This window comes from Ambystoma mexicanum, chromosome 6p (assembly GCF_040938575.1).
Source record: "Ambystoma mexicanum isolate Mex_15411 chromosome 6p, UKY_AmexF1_1, whole genome shotgun sequence".
Lineage (NCBI taxonomy): Eukaryota > Metazoa > Chordata > Amphibia > Caudata > Ambystomatidae > Ambystoma > Ambystoma mexicanum.
The window spans coordinates 10,363,214-10,378,801 of NC_090935.1; positions in this window are offsets into that span (position 1 = coordinate 10,363,214).

Sequence of the window (15,588 nt, forward strand, 5' to 3'; positions counted from 1 at the left end):
TGTGGAAGAGCATGTTTCACCTGTCAAAGTGTGTCCAGCACTACAGGCGCTTGGCACGAAATGTAGGAAGTCTGTGGAAGAGCCTGTTTCACCTGTCAAAGTGTGTCCAGCACTACGAGCGCGTGGCACGAAATGTAGGAAGTCTGTGGAAGAGCCTGTTTCACCTGTCAAAGTGTGTCCAGCACTACGAGCGCTTGGCACGAAATGTAGGAAGTCTGTGGAAGAGCCTGTTTCACCTGTCAAAGTGTGTCCAGCACTATGAGCGCGTGGCACGAAATGTAAGAAGTCTGTGGAAGAGCCTGTTTCACCTGTCAAAGTGTGTCCAGCACTACGAGCGCTTGGCACGAAATGTAGGAAGTCTGTGGAAGAGCCTGTTTCACCTGTCAAAGTGTGTCCAGCACTACGAGCGCTTGAAACGAAATGTAAGAAGTCTGTGGAAGAGCCTGTTTCACCTGTCAAAGTGTGTCCAGCACTATGAGCGCGTGGCACAAAATGTAAGAAGTCTGTGGAAGAGCCCGTTTCACCTGTCAAAGTGTGTCCAGCACTATGAGCGCGTGGCACGAAATGTAAGAAATCTGTGGAAGAGCCCGTTTCACCTGTCAAAGTGTGTCCAGCACTATGAGCGCTAGGCACGAAATGTAGGAAGTCTGTGGAAGAGCCCGTTTCACCTGTCAAAGTGTGTCCAGCACTATGAGCGCTTGGCACGAAATGTAGGAAGTCTGTGGAAGAGCCTGTTTCACCTGTCAAAGTGTGTCCAGCACTACGAGCGCTTGGCACGAAATGTAAGAAGTCTGTGGAAGAGCCTGTTTCACCTGTCAAAGTGTGTCCAGCACTACGAGCGCTTGGCACGAAATGTAGGATGTCTGTGGAAGAGCCTGTTTCACCTGTCAAAGTGTGTCCAGCACTACGAGCGCTTGGCACGAAATGTAGGAAGTCTGTGGAAGAGCCTGTTTCACCTGTCAAAGTGTGTCCAGCACTACGAGCGCATGGCACGAAATGTAGGAAGTCTGTGGAAGATCCTGTTTCACCTGTCAAAGTGTGTCCAGCACTACGAGCGCGTGGCACGAAATGTAAGAAGTCTGTGGAAGAGCCCGTTTCACCTGTCAAAGTGTGTCCAGCACTACGAGCGCGTGGCACGAAATGTAAGAAGTCTGTGGAAGAGCCCGTTTCACCTGTCAAAGTGTGTCCAGCACTACGAGCGCTTGGCACGAAATGTAGGAAGTCAGTGGAAGAGCCTGTTTCACCTGTCAAAGTGTGTCCAGCACTACGAGCGCTTGGCACGAAATGTAAGAAGTCTGTGGAAGAGCCTGTTTCACCTGTCAAAGTGTGTCCAGCACTACGAGCGCTTGGCACGAAATGTAGGAAGTCTGTGGAAGAGCCTGTTTCACCTGTCAAAGTGTGTCCAGCACTACGAGCGCTTGGCACGAAATGTAGGAAGTCTGTGGAAGAGCCTGTTTCACCTGTCAAAGTGTGTCCAGCACTACGAGCGCTTGGCACGAAATGTAGGAAGTCTGTGGAAGAGCCTGTTTCACCTGTCAAAGTGTGTCCAGCACTACGAGCGCTTGGCACGAAATGTAGGAAGTCTGTGGAAGAGCATGTTTCACCTGTCAAAGTGTGTCCAGCACCATGAGCGCTTGGCACGAAATGTAGGAAGTCTGTGGAAGAGCCCGTTTCACCTGTCAAAGTGTGTCCAGCACTACGAGCGCTTGGCACGAAATGTAGGAAATCTGTGGAAGAGCCTGTTTCACCTGTCAAAGTGTGTCCAGCACTACGAGCGCGTGGCACGAAATGTAGGAAGTCTGTGGAAGAGCCTGTTTCACCTGTCAAAGTGTGTCCAGCACTACGAGCGCGTGGCACAAAATGTAAGAAGTCTGTGGAAGAGCCCGTTTCACCTGTCAAAGTGTGTCCAGCACTACGAGCACTTGGCACGAAATTTAGGAAGTCTGTGGAAGAGCATGTTTCACCTGTCAAAGTGTGTCCAGCACCATGAGCGCTTGGCACGAAATATAGGAAGTCTGTGGAAGAGCCCGTTTCACCTGTTAAAGTGTGTCCAGCACTACGAGCGCTTGGCACGAAATGTAGGAAGTCTGTGGAAGAGCCTGTTTCACCTGTCAAAGTGTGTCCAGCACTACGAGCGCTTGGCACGAAATGTAGGAAGTATGTGGAAGAGCCTGTTTCACCTGTCAAAGTGTGTCCAGCACTACGAGCGCGTGGCAGGAAATGTAGGAAGTCTGTGGAAGAGCCTGTTTCACCTGTCAAAGTGTGTCCAGCACTATGAGCGCTTGGCACGAAATGTAGGAAGTCTGTGGAAGAGCCTGTTTCACCTGTCAAAGTGTGTCCAGCACTACGAGCGCTTGGCACGAAATGTAGGAAGTCTGTGGAAGAGCCTGTTTCACCTGTCAAAGTGTGTCCAGCACTACGAGCGCGTGGCACGAAATGTAGGAAGTCTGTGGAAGAGCCTGTTTCACCTGTCAAAGTGTGTCCAGCACTACGAGCGCGTGGCACGAAATGTAGGAAGTCTGTGGAAGAGCCTGTTTCACCTGTCAAAGTGTGTCCAGCACTACGAGCGCTTGGCACGAAATGTAGGAAGTCTGTGGAAGAGCCTGTTTCACCTGTCAAAGTGTGTCCAGCACTACGAGCGCATGGCACGAAATGTAGGAAGACTGTGGAAGAGCCTGTTTCACCTGTCAAAGTGTGTCGAGCACTACGAGCGCTTGGCACGAAATGTAGGAAGTCTGTGGAAGAGCCTGTTTCACCTGTCAAAGTGTGTCCAGCACTACGAGCGCGTGGCACGAAATGTAAGAAGTCTGTGGAAGAGCCGGTTTCACCTGTCAAAGTGTGTCCAGCACTACGAGCGCTTGGCACGAAATGTAGGAAGTCTGTGGAAGAGCCTGTTTCACCTGTCAAAGTGTGTCCAGCACTACGAGCGCTTGAAACGAAATGTAAGAAGTCTGTGGAAGAGCCTGTTTCACCTGTCAAAGTGTGTCCAGCACTACGAGCGCGTGGCACAAAATGTAAGAAGTCTGTGGAAGAGCCCGTTTCACCTGTCAAAGTGTGTCCAGCACTATGAGCGCGTGGCACGAAATGTAAGAAATCTGTGGAAGAGCCCGTTTCACCTGTCAAAGTGTGTCCAACACTATGAGCGCTAGGCACGAAATGTAGGAAGTCTGTGGAAGAGCCCGTTTCACCTGTCAAAGTGTGTCCAGCACTATGAGCGCTTGGCACGAAATGTAGGAAGTCTGTGGAAGAGCCTGTTTCACCTGTCAAAGTGTGTCCAGCACTACGAGCGCTTGGCACGAAAAGTAAGAAGTCTGTGGAAGAGCCTGTTTCACCTGTCAAAGTGTGTCCAGCACTACGAGCGCTTGGCACGAAATGTAGGATGTCTGTGGAAGAGCCTGTTTCACCTGTCAAAGTGTGTCCAGCACTACGAGCGCTTGGCACGAAATGTAGGAAGTCTGTGGAAGAGCCTGTTTCACCTGTCAAAGTGTGTCCAGCACTACGAGCGCGTGGCACGAAATGTAGGAAGTCTGTGGAAGAGCCTGTTTCACCTGTCAAAGTGTGTCCAGCACTACGAGCGCTTGGCACGAAATGTAAGAAGTCTGTGGAAGAGCCTGTTTCACCTGTAAAAGTGTGTCCAGCACTACGAGCGCGTGGCACAAAATGTAAGAAGTCTGTGGAAGAGCCCGTTTTACCTGTCAAAGTGTGTCCAGCACTACGAGCGCTTAGCACGAAATGTAGGAAGTCTGTGGAAGAGCCCGTTTCACCTGTCAAAGTGTGTCCAGCACTACGAGCGCTTAGCACGAAATGTAGGAAGTCTGTGGAAGAGTCCGTTTCACCTGTCAAAGTGTGTCCAGCACTACGAGCGCGTGGCACAAAATGTAAGAAGTCTGTGGAAGAGCCCGTTTCACCTGTCAAAGTGTGTCCAGCACTATGAGCGCTTGGCACGAAATGTAGGAAGTCTGTGGAAGAGCCTGTTTCACCTGTCAAAGTGTGTCCAGCACTATGAGCGCTTGGCACGAAATGTAGGAAGTCTGTGGAAGAGCCTGTTTCACCTGTCAAAGTGTGTCCAGCACTATGAGCGCTTGGCACGAAATGTAGGAAGTCTGTGGAAGAGCCTGTTTCACCTGTCAAAGTTTGTCCAGCACTATGAGCGCGTGGCACGAAATGTAAGACGTCTGTGGAAGAGCCCGTTTCACCTGTCAAAGTGTGTCCAGCACTACGAGCGCTTGGCACGAAATGTAAGAAGTCTGTGGAAGAGCCTGTTTCACCTGTCAAAGTGTGTCCAGCACTATGAGCGCGTGGCACAAAATGTAAGAAGTCTGTGGAATAGCCTGTTTCACCTGTCAAAGTGTGTCCAGCACTATGAGCGCATGGCATGAAATGTAAGACGTCTGTGGAAGAGCCTGTTTCACCTGTCAAAGTGTGTCCAGCACTACGAGCGCTTGGCACGAAATGTAGGAAGTCTGTGGAAGAGCCTGTTTCACCTGTCAAAGTGTGTCCAGCACTATGAGCGCTTGGCACGAAATTTAGGAAGTCTGTGGAAGAGCCTGTTTCACCTGTCAAAGTGTGTCCAGCACTATGAGCGCTTGGCACGAAATGTAGGAAGTCTGTGGAAGAGCCTGTTTCACCTGTCAAAGTGTGTCCAGCACTATGAGCGCTTGGCACGAAATGTAGGAAGTCTGTGGAAGAGCCTGTTTCACCTGTCAAAGTGTGTCCAGCACTATGAGCGCGTGGCACGAAATGTAGGAAGTCTGTGGAAGAGCCTGTTTCACCTGTCAAAGTGTGTCCAGCACTATGAGCGCTTGGCACGAAATGTAAGACGTCTGTGGAAGAGCCCGTTTCACCTGTCAAAGTGTGTCCAGCACTACGAGCGCTTGGCATGAAATGTAAGAAGTCTGTGGAAGAGCCCGTTTCACCTGTCAAAGTGTGTCCAGCACTATGAGCGCGTGGCATGAAATGTAAGACGTCTGTGGAAGAGCCCGTTTCACCTGTCAAAGTGTGTCCAGCACTACGGGCGCGTGGCATGAAATGTAAGATGTCTGTGGAAGAGTCTGTTTCACCTGTCAAAGTGTGTCCAGCACTACGAGCGCTTGGCACGAAATGTAGGAAGTCTGTGGAAGAGCCTGTTTCACCTGTCAAAGTGTTGCCAGCACTATGAGCGCTTGGCACGAAATGTAGGAAGTCTGTGGAAGAGCCTGTTTCACCTGTCAAAGTGTGTCCAGCACTATGAGCGCTTGGCACGAAATGTAGGAAGTCTGTGGAAGAGCCTGTTTCACCTGTCAAAGTGTGTCCAGCTCTATGAGCGCTTGGCACGAAATGTAGGAAGTCTGTGGAAGAGCCTGTTTCACCTGTCAAAGTGTGTCCAGCACTATGAGCGCTTGGCACGAAATGTAAGACGTCTGTGGAAGAGCCCGTTTCACCTGTCAAAGTTTGTCCAGCACTACGAGCGCTTGGCACGAAATGTAAGAAGTCTGTGGAAGAGCCTGTTTCACCTGTCAAAGTGTGTCCAGCACTATGAGCGCGTGGCATGAAATGTAAGATGTCTGTGGAAGAGCCCGTTTCACCTGTCAAAGTGTGTCCAGCACTACGAGCGCTTGGCACGAAATGTAGGAAGTCTGTGGAAGAGCCTGTTTCACCTGTGAAAGTGTGTCCAGCACTACAAGCGCTTGGCACAAAATGTAAGAAGTCTGTGGAAGAGCCCGTTTCACCTGTCGAAGTGTGTCCAGCATTACGAGTGCTTGGCACGAAATGTAGGAAGTCTGTGGAAGAGCCTGTTTCACCTGTCAAAGTGTCTCCAGCACTACGAGCGCGTGGCATGAAATGTAAGAAGTCTTTGGAAGAGCCTGTTTCACCTGTCAAAGTGTGTCCAGCACTACGAGCGCTTGGCACGCAATGTAGGAAGTCTGTGGAAGAGCCTGTTTCACCTGTCAAAGTGTGTCCAGCACTATGAGCGCTTGGCACGAAATGTAGGAAGTCTGTGGAAGAGCCTGTTTCACCTGTCAAAGTGTGTCCAGCACTATGAGCGCTTGGCACGAAATGTAGGAAGTCTGTGGAAGAGCCTGTTTCACCTGTCAAAGTGTGTCCAGCACTATGAGCGCTTGGCACGAAATGTAGGAAGTCTGTGGAAGAGCCCGTTTCACCTGTCAAAGTGTGTCCAGCATTACGAGTGCTTGGCACGAAATGTAGGAAGTCTGTGGAAGAGCCTGTTTCACCTGTCAAAGTGTGTCCAGCACTACGAGCGCTTGGCACGAAATGTAGGAAGTCTGTGGAAGAGCCCGCTTCACCTGTCAAAGTGTGTCCAGCACTACAAGCGCTTGGCACAAAATGTAAAAAGTCTGTGAAAGAGCCTGTTTCACCTGTCAAAGTGTGTCCAGCACTACAAGCGCTTGGCACAAAATGTAAGAAGTCTGTGGAAGAGCCTGTTTCACCTGTCAAAGTGTGTCCAGCACTATGAGCGCTTGGCACGAAATGTAGGAAGTCTGTGGAAGAGCCCGTTTCACCTGTCAAAGTGTGTCCAGCACTACGAGCGCTTGGCACGAAATGTAAGAAGTCTGTGGAAGAGCCCGTTTCACCTGTCAAAGTGTGTCCGGCACTACAAGAGCTTGGCCGAAATGTAAGAAGTCTGTGGAAGCGCCCGTTTCACCTGTGAAAGTGTGTCCAGCACTATGAGCGCGTGGCATGAAATGTAAGAAGTCTGTGGAAGAGCCTGTTTCACCTGTCAAAGTGTGTCCAGCACTATGAGCGCGTGGCATGAAATGTAAGATGTCTGTGGAAGAGCCCGTTTCACCTGTCAAAGTGTGTCCAGCACTACGACCGCTTGGCACGAAATGTAGGAAGTCTGTGGAAGAGCCTGTTTCACCTGTCAAAGTGTGTCCAACACTATGAGCGCGTGGCATGAAATGTAAGAAGTCTGTGGAAGAGCCTGTTTCACCTGTCAAAGTGTGTCCAGCACTATGAACGCGTGGCATGAAATGTAAGACGTTTGTGGAAGAGCCCGTTTCACCTGTCAAAGTGTGTCCAGCACAAGCGCTTGGCACAAAATGTAAGAGGTCTGTGGAAGAGCCCGTTTCACCTGTCAAAGTGTGTCCAGCACTACAAGCACTTGGCACAAAATGTAAGAAGTCTGTGGAAGAGCCTGTTTCACCTGTCAAAGTGTGTCCAGCACTACGAGCGCTTGGCACGAAATGTAGGAAGTCTGTGGAAGAGCCTGTTTCACCTGTCAAAGTGTGTCCAGCACTATGAGCGCGTGGCACAAAATGTAAGAAGTCTGTGGAAGAGCCTGTTTCACCTGTCAAAGTGTGTCCAGCACTATGAGCGCTTGGCACGAAATGTAGGAAGTCTGTGGAAGAGCCTGTTTCACCTGTCAAAGTGTGTCCAGCACTATGAGCGCGTGGCACAAAATGTAAGAAGTCTGTGGAAGAGCCTGTTTCACCTGTCAAAGTGTGTCCAGCACTATGAGCGCTTGGCACGAAATGTAGGAAGTCTGTGGAAGAGCCTGTTTCACCTGTCAAAGTGTGTCCAGCACTACAAGCGCTTGGCACAAAATGTAAGAAGTCTGTGGAAGAGCCTGTTTCACCTGTCAAAGTGTGTCCAGCACTATGAGCGCTTGGCACGAAATGTAGGAAGTCTGTGGAAGAGCCTGTTTCACCTGTCAAAGTGTGTCCAGCACTATGAGCGCGTGGCACAAAATGTAAGAAGTCTGTGGAAGAGCCTGTTTCACCTGTCAAAGTGTGTCCAGCACTATGAGTGCTTGGCACGAAATGTAGGAAGTCTGTGGAAGAGCCTGTTTCACCTGTCAAAGTGTGTCCAGCACTACAAGCGCTTGGCACAAAATGTAAGAAGTCTGTGGAAGAGCCTGTTTCACCTGTCAAAGTGTGTCCAGCACTATGAGCGCTTGGCACGAAATGTAGGAAGTCTGTGGAAGAGCCCGTTTCACCTGTCAAAGTGTGTCCAGCACTACGAGCGCTTGGCACGAAATGTAAGAAGTCTGTGGAAGAGCCCGTTTCACCTGTCAAAGTGTGTCCGGCACTACAAGAGCTTGGCCGAAATGTAAGAAGTCTGTGGAAGCGCCCGTTTCACCTGTGAAAGTGTGTCCAGCACTATGAGCGCGTGGCATGAAATGTAAGAAGTCTTTGGAAGAGCCTGTTTCACCTGTCAAAGTGTGTCCAGCACTACGAGCGCTTGGCACGAAATGTAAGATGTCTGTGGAAGAGCCCGTTTCACCTGTCAAAGTGTGTCCAGCACTATGAGCGTGTGGCATGAAATGTAAGACGTCTGTGGAAGAGCCCGTTTCACCTGTCAAAGTGTGTCCAGCATTACGAGTGCTTGGCATGAAATGTAAGAGGTCTGTGGAAGAGCCCGTTTCACCTGTGAAAGTGTGTCCAGCACTACAAGCGCTTGGCACAAAATGTAAGAAGTCTGTGGAAGAGCCCGTTTCACCTGTCAAAGTGTGTCCAGCATTACGAGTGCTTGGCACGAAATGTAGGAAGTCTGTGGAAGAGCCTTTTTCACCTGTCAAAGTGTGTCCAACACTACGAGCGCTTGGCACGAAATGTAGGAAGTCTGTGGAAGAGCCCGCTTCACCTGTCAAAGTGTGTCCAGCACTACAAGCGCTTGGCACAAAATGTAAGAAGTCTGTGGAAGAGCCTGTTTCACCTGTCAAAGTGTGTCCAGCACTATGAGCGCTTGGCACGAAATGTAGGAAGTCTGTGGAACAGCCCGTTTCACCTGTCAAAGTGTGTCCAGCACTACGAGCGCTTGGCACGAAATGTAAGAAGTCTGTGGAAGAGCCCGTTTCACCTGTCAAAGTGTGTCCGGCACTACAAGAGCTTGCCCGAAATGTAAGAAGTCTGTGGAAGCGCCCGTTTCACCTGTGAAAGTGTGTCCAGCACTATGAGCGCGTGGCATGAAATGTAAGAAGTCTTTGGAAGAGCCTGTTTCACCTGTCAAAGTGTGTCCAGCACTATGAGCGCGTGGCATGAAATGTAAGATGTCTGTGGAAGAGCCCGTTTCACCTGTCAAAGTGTGTCCAGCACTATGAACGCGTGGCATGAAATGTAAGACGTTTGTGGAAGAGCCCGTTTCACCTGTCAAAGTGTGTCCAGCACAAGCGTTTGGCACAAAATGTAAGAGGTCTGTGGAAGAGCCCGTTTCACCTGTCAAAGTGTGTCCAGCACTACAAGCACTTGGCACAAAATGTAAGAAGTCTGTGGAAGAGCCTGTTTCACCTGTCAAAGTGTGTCCAGCACTACGAGCGCTTGGCACGAAATGTAGGAAGTCTGTGGAAGAGCCTGTTTCACCTGTCAAAGTGTGTCCAGCACTATGAGCGCGTGGCACAAAATGTAAGAAGTCTGTGGAAGAGCCTGTTTCACCTGTCAAAGTGTGTCCAGCACTATGAGCGCTTGGCACGAAATGTAGGAAGTCTGTGGAAGAGCCTGTTTCACCTGTCAAAGTGTGTCCAGCACTATGAGCGCGTGGCACAAAATGTAAGAAGTCTGTGGAAGAGCCTGTTTCACCTGTCAAAGTGTGTCCAGCACTATGAGCGCTTGGCACGAAATGTAGGAAGTCTGTGGAAGAGCCTGTTTCACCTGTCAAAGTGTGTCCAGCACTACAAGCGCTTGGCACAAAATGTAAGAAGTCTGTGGAAGAGCCTGTTTCACCTGTCAAAGTGTGTCCAGCACTATGAGCGCTTGGCACGAAATGTAGGAAGTCTGTGGAAGAGCCTGTTTCACCTGTCAAAGTGTGTCCAGCACTATGAGCGCGTGGCACAAAATGTAAGAAGTCTGTGGAAGAGCCTGTTTCACCTGTCAAAGTGTGTCCAGCACTATGAGTGCTTGGCACGAAATGTAGGAAGTCTGTGGAAGAGCCTGTTTCACCTGTCAAAGTGTGTCCAGCACTACAAGCGCATGGCATAAAATGTAAGAAGTCTGTGGAAGAGCCTGTTTCACCTGTCAAAGTGTGTCCAGCACTATGAGCGCTTGGCATGAAATGTAGGAAGTCTGTGGAAGAGCCCGTTTCACCTGTCAAAGTGTGTCCAGCACTACGAGCGCTTGGCACGAAATGTAAGAAGTCTGTGGAAGAGCCCGTTTCACCTGTCAAAGTGTGTCCGGCACTACAAGAGCTTGGCCGAAATGTAAGAAGTCTGTGGAAGCGCCCGTTTCACCTGTGAAAGTGTGTCCAGCACTATGAGCGCGTGGCATGAAATGTAAGAAGTCTTTGGAAGAGCCTGTTTCACCTGTCAAAGTGTGTCCATCACTATGAGCGCGTGGCATGAAATGTAAGACGTCTGTGGAAGAGCCCGTTTCACCTGTCAAAGTGTGTCCAGCACTATGAGCGCGTGGCATGAAATGTAAGACGTCTGTGGAAGAGCCCGTTTCACCTGTCAAAGTGTGTCCAGCATTACGAGTGCTTGGCACGAAATGTAAGAGGTCTGTGGAAGAGCCCGTTTCACCTGTGAAAGTGTGTCCAGCACTACAAGCGCTTGGCACAAAATGTAAGAAGTCTGTGGAAGAGCCCGTTTCACCTGTCTAAGTGTGTCCAGCATTACGAGTGCTTGGCACGAAATGTAGGAAGTCTGTGGAAGAGCCTGTTTCACCTGTCAAAGTGTGTCCAGCACTACGAGCGCTTGGCACGAAATGTAGGAAGTCTGTGGAAGAGCCCGCTTCACCTGTCAAAGTGTGTCCAGCACTACAAGCGCTTGGCACAAAATGTAAAAAGTCTGTGAAAGAGCCTGTTTCACCTGTCAAAGTGTGTCCAGCACTACAAGCGCTTGGCACAAAATGTAAGAAGTCTGTGGAAGAGCCTGTTTCACCTGTCAAAGTGTGTCCAGCACTATGAGCGCTTGGCACGAAATGTAGGAAGTCTGTGGAAGAGCCCGTTTCACCTGTCAAAGTGTGTCCAGCACTACGAGCGCTTGGCACGAAATGTAAGAAGTCTGTGGAAGAGCCCGTTTCACCTGTCAAAGTGTGTCCGGCACTATGAGCGCGTGGCATGAAATGTAAGAAGTCTGTGGAAGAGCCCGTTTCACCTGTCAAAGTGTGTCCAGCACTATGAACGCGTGGCATGAAATGTAAGACGTTTGTGGAAGAGCCCGTTTCACCTGTCAAAGTGTGTCCAGCACAAGCGCTTGGCACAAAATGTAAGAGGTCTGTGGAAGAGCCCGTTTCACCTGTCAAAGTGTGTCCAGCACTACAAGCACTTGGCACAAAATGTAAGAAGTCTGTGGAAGAGCCTGTTTCACCTGTCAAAGTGTGTCCAGCACTACGAGCGCTTGGCACGAAATGTAGGAAGTCTGTGGAAGAGCCTGTTTCACCTGTCAAAGTGTGTCCAGCACTATGAGCGCTTGGCACGAAATGTAGGAAGTCTGTGGAAGAGCCTGTTTCACCTGTCAAAGTGTGTCCAGCACTATGAGCGCGTGGCACAAAATGTAAGAAGTCTGTGGAAGAGCCTGTTTCACCTGTCAAAGTGTGTCCAGCACTATGAGCGCTTGGCACGAAATGTAGGAAGTCTGTGGAAGAGCCTGTTTCACCTGTCAAAGTGTGTCCAGCACTACAAGCGCTTGGCACAAAATGTAAGAAGTCTGTGGAAGAGCCTGTTTCACCTGTCAAAGTGTGTCCAGCACTATGAGCGCTTGGCACGAAATGTAGGAAGTCTGTGGAAGAGCCTGTTTCACCTGTCAAAGTGTGTCCAGCACTATGAGCGTGTGGCACAAAATGTAAGAAGTCTGTGGAAGAGCCTGTTTCACCTGTCAAAGTGTGTCCAGCACTATGAGTGCTTGGCACGAAATGTAGGAAGTCTGTGGAAGAGCCTGTTTCACCTGTCAAAGTGTGTCCAGCACTACAAGCGCTTGGCACAAAATGTAAGAAGTCTGTGGAAGAGCCTGTTTCACCTGTCAAAGTGTGTCCAGCACTATGAGCGCTTGGCACGAAATGTAGGAAGTCTGTGGAAGAGCCCGTTTCACCTGTCAAAGTGTGTCCAGCACTACAAGCGCTTGGCACAAAATGTAAGAAGTCTGTGGAAGAGCCTGTTTCACCTGTCAAAGTGTGTCCAGCACTATGAGCGCTTGGCACGAAATGTAGGAAGTCTGTGGAAGAGCCCGTTTCACCTGTCAAAGTGTGTCCAGCACTACGAGCGCTTGGCACGAAATGTAAGAAGTCTGTGGAAGAGCCCGTTTCACCTGTGAAAGTGTGTCCAGCACTATGAGCGCGTGGCATGAAATGTAAGAAGTCTTTGGAAGAGCCTGTTTCACCTGTCAAAGTGTGTCCAGCACTATGAGTGCGTGGCATGAAATGTAAGACGTCTGTGGAAGAGCCCGTTTCACCTGTCAAAGTGTGTCCAGCACTATGAGCGCGTGGCATGAAATGTAAGACGTCTGTGGAAGAGCCCGTTTCACCTGTCAAAGTGTGTCCAGCATTACGAGTGCTTGGCACGAAATGTAAGAGGTCTGTGGAAGAGCCCGTTTCACCTGTGAAAGTGTGTCCAGCACTACAAGCGCTTGGCACAAAATGTAAGAAGTCTGTGGAAGAGCCCGTTTCACCTGTCAAAGTGTGTCCAGCATTACGAGTGCTTGGCACGAAATGTAGGAAGTCTGTGGAAGAGCCTGTTTCACCTGTCAAAGTGTGTCCAGCACTACGAGCGCTTGGCACGAAATGTAGGAAGTCTGTGGAAGAGCCCGCTTCACCTGTCAAAGTGTGTCCAGCACTACAAGCGCTTGGCACAAAATGTAAAAAGTCTGTGAAAGAGCCTGTTTCACCTGTCAAAGTGTGTCCAGCACTACAAGCGCTTGGCACAAAATGTAAGAAGTCTGTGGAAGAGCCTGTTTCACCTGTCAAAGTGTGTTCAGCACTATGAGCGCTTGGCACGAAATGTAGGAAGTCTGTGGAAGAGCCCGTTTCACCTGTCAAAGTGTGTCCAGCACTACGAGCGCTTGGCACGAAATGTAAGAAGTCTGTGGAAGAGCCCGCTTCACCTGTCAAAGTGTGTCCGGCACTACAAGAGCTTGGCCGAAATGTAAGAAGTCTGTGGAAGCGCCCGTTTCACCTGTGAAAGTGTGTCCAGCACTATGAGCGCGTGGCATGAAATGTAAGAAGTCTGTGGAAGAGCCTGTTTCACCTGTCAAAGTGTGTCCAGCACTATGAGCGCGTGGCATGAAATGTAAGATGTCTGTGGAAGAGCCCGTTTCACCTGTCAAAGTGTGTCCAGCACTACGAGCGCTTGGCACGAAATGTAGGAAGTCTGTGGAAGAGCCTGTTTCACCTGTCAAAGTGTGTCCAACACTATGAGCGCGTGGCATGAAATGTAAGAAGTCTGTGGAAGAGCCTGTTTCACCTGTCAAAGTGTGTCCAGCACTATGAACGCGTGGCATGAAATGTAAGACGTTTGTGGAAGAGCCCGTTTCACCTGTCAAAGTGTGTCCAGCACAAGCGCTTGGCACAAAATGTAAGAGGTCTGTGGAAGAGCCCGTTTCACCTGTCAAAGTGTGTCCAGCACTACAAGCACTTGGCACAAAATGTAAGAAGTCTGTGGAAGAGCCTGTTTCACCTGTCAAAGTGTGTCCAGCACTACGAGCGCTTGGCACGAAATGTAGGAAGTCTGTGGAAGAGCCTGTTTCACCTGTCAAAGTGTGTCCAGCACTATGAGCGCGTGGCACAAAATGTAAGAAGTCTGTGGAAGAGCCTGTTTCACCTGTCAAAGTGTGTCCAGCACTATGAGCGCTTGGCACGAAATGTAGGAAGTCTGTGGAAGAGCCTGTTTCACCTGTCAAAGTGTGTCCAGCACTATGAGCGCGTGGCACAAAATGTAAGAAGTCTGTGGAAGAGCCTGTTTCACCTGTCAAAGTGTGTCCAGCACTATGAGCGCTTGGCACGAAATGTAGGAAGTCTGTGGAAGAGCCTGTTTCACCTGTCAAAGTGTGTCCAGCACTACAAGCGCTTGGCACAAAATGTAAGAAGTCTGTGGAAGAGCCTGTTTCACCTGTCAAAGTGTGTCCAGCACTATGAGCGCTTGGCACGAAATGTAGGAAGTCTGTGGAAGAGCCTGTTTCACCTGTCAAAGTGTGTCCAGCACTATGAGCGCGTGGCACAAAATGTAAGAAGTCTGTGGAAGAGCCTGTTTCACCTGTCAAAGTGTGTCCAGCACTATGAGTGCTTGGCACGAAATGTAGGAAGTCTGTGGAAGAGCCTGTTTCACCTGTCAAAGTGTGTCCAGCACTACAAGCGCTTGGCACAAAATGTAAGAAGTCTGTGGAAGAGCCTGTTTCACCTGTCAAAGTGTGTCCAGCACTATGAGCGCTTGGCACGAAATGTAGGAAGTCTGTGGAAGAGCCCGTTTCACCTGTCAAAGTGTGTCCAGCACTACGAGCGCTTGGCACGAAATGTAAGAAGTCTGTGGAAGAGCCCGTTTCACCTGTCAAAGTGTGTCCGGCACTACAAGAGCTTGGCCGAAATGTAAGAAGTCTGTGGAAGCGCCCGTTTCACCTGTGAAAGTGTGTCCAGCACTATGAGCGCGTGGCATGAAATGTAAGAAGTCTTTGGAAGAGCCTCTTTCACCTGTCAAAGTGTGTCCAGCACTATGAGCGCGTGGCATGAAATGTAAGACGTCTGTGGAAGAGCCCGTTTCACCTGTCAAAGTGTGTCCAGCACTATGAGCGCGTGGCATGAAATGTAAGACGTCTGTGGAAGAGCCCGTTTCACCTGTCAAAGTGTGTCCAGCATTACGAGTGCTTGGCACGAAATGTAAGAGGTCTGTGGAAGAGCCCGTTTCACCTGTGAAAGTGTGTCCAGCACTACAAGCGCTTGGCACAAAATGTAAGAAGTCTCTGGAAGAGCCCGTTTCACCTGTCAAAGTGTGTCCAGCATTACGAGTGCTTGGCACGAAATGTAGGAAGTCTGTGGAAGAGCCTGTTTCACCTGTCAAAGTGTGTCCAGCACTACGAGCGCTTGGCACGAAATGTAGGAAGTCTGTGGAAGAGCCCGCTTCACCTGTCAAAGTGTGTCCAGCACTACAAGCGCTTGGCACAAAATGTAAAAAGTCTGTGAAAGAGCCTGTTTCACCTGTCAAAGTGTGTCCAGCACTACAAGCGCTTGGCACAAAATGTAAGAAGTCTGTGGAAGAGCCTGTTTCACCTGTCAAAGTGTGTCCAGCACTATGAGCGCTTGGCACGAAATGTAGGAAGTCTGTGGAAGAGCCCGTTTCACCTGTCAAAGTGTGTCCAGCACTACGAGCGCTTGGCACGAAATGTAAGAAGTCTGTGGAAGAGCCCGTTTCACCTGTCAAAGTGTGTCCGGCACTACAAGAGCTTGGCCGAAATGTAAGAAGTCTGTGGAAGCGCCCGTTTCACCTGTGAAAGTGTGTCCAGCACTATGAGCGCGTGGCATGAAATGTAAGAAGTCTGTGGAAGAGCCTGTTTCACCTGTCAAAGTGTGTCCAGCACTATGAGCGTGTGGCATGAAATGTAAGATGTCTGTGGAAGAGCCCGTTTCACCTGTCAAAGTGTGTCCAGCACTACAAGCGCTTGGCACGAAATGTAGGAAGTCTGTGGAAGAGCCTGTTTCACCTGTCAAAGTGTGTCCAACACTATGAGCGCGTGGC